At 52.4% G+C, this 1070-nt stretch overlaps 1 protein-coding gene across 1 annotated transcript in view; it reads left to right on the forward strand.

The window, feature by feature from the left end:
• Positions 1-1070, forward strand: part of LOC119589228 (guanine nucleotide exchange factor DBS-like) — a gene marked incomplete at its 5' end in the record, with an annotated part of 32758 nt that overhangs the window by 14808 nt on the left and 16880 nt on the right.

A 1070-nucleotide genomic window follows, 5' to 3' on the forward strand; every position in this document is an offset into this window, starting at 1 on the left:
TCTTTGCACGTCCCCCTCGCCGCCCCCAACCCTTTGGCACGCCCCACACAGAGGGACCGCGGGCGTGGGCGTTTAGTGGCCTCGAGGAACCCGCGGCGCTTTTTCTCTGGCACAGAGGAGGCGGCGGTCCTGCACGCCCGCACCGTCCTGGACCTAATCGACGACATCGCCTCCACCGTGGCCTCTGACGCCATCATTGCCGGGGACTATATCCTCCAAATCCAGGTGTGTCCGCAGGTCAAACGCGCAGCTCACCCCTCTCTTGAGCCTTCGTCAAAAAATATATTATCTGCAAGAGAATTAGGTACATTCATGTTTTAGTTTGTGATTCTTCTGGGTTTGTTTTGAGATTTTGAGTGTCGTTTCTCAGTTCAGTTAGGCAAAGGAGGGTTTTTTTTGAGAGAGAGAGGGAGATATGTCAGTGTAGCATAAGTTTTAAAGGAGATATGTATATAGCTATATATCATGAGATGATATGACTTCATTCAGTTACTGATTTGAACCTTTTTTTCTCTCTCTATCTTTTTATCAATTACTTTCACTTGATCATCGAGCCAAATAAACAAACAAAAAAAAATTATCTTTCGAGTTCTGTGTCAGTTTTCTGGAGAGTCAGTGACCACGAGGTAGGCCTATATCTTCTCTCTGGCGGCCGCTCTGTCTCTCGGTGTTGCTCTCCCGTAGTTTGACCTGCCAGACACCACCGCTTCCTCCCCCCCCTCGGGTAGGCCCCCTCGGGAAGGCCCCCTCGGGTAGGCCCCCTCGGGTAGGCCCCCTCGGGAAGGCCCCCTCGGGTAGGCCCCCTCGGGAAGGCCCCCTCGGGTAGGCCCCCTCGGGTAGGCCCCCTCGGGTAGGCCCCCTCGGGTAGGCCCCCTCGGGAAGGCCCCCTCGGGAAGGCCCCCCCCCCCCCGCTCTCCCACGCGACGGCAAGGGAAATCGCGCCTAATTAACTGAACAGCCAGCCCTAATTACATGTTAGTGGGCTTAAATATGTATCTTAACTTGAGTTAACTAAGTAAAATCTGGTTCTTGTTAAACAATGATACTTTTTTTTTAAATACTCAGTTAAA

Source organism: Penaeus monodon, chromosome 25 (genome assembly GCF_015228065.2).
Source record: "Penaeus monodon isolate SGIC_2016 chromosome 25, NSTDA_Pmon_1, whole genome shotgun sequence".
Classification (NCBI taxonomy): Eukaryota; Metazoa; Arthropoda; class Malacostraca; order Decapoda; family Penaeidae; genus Penaeus; species Penaeus monodon.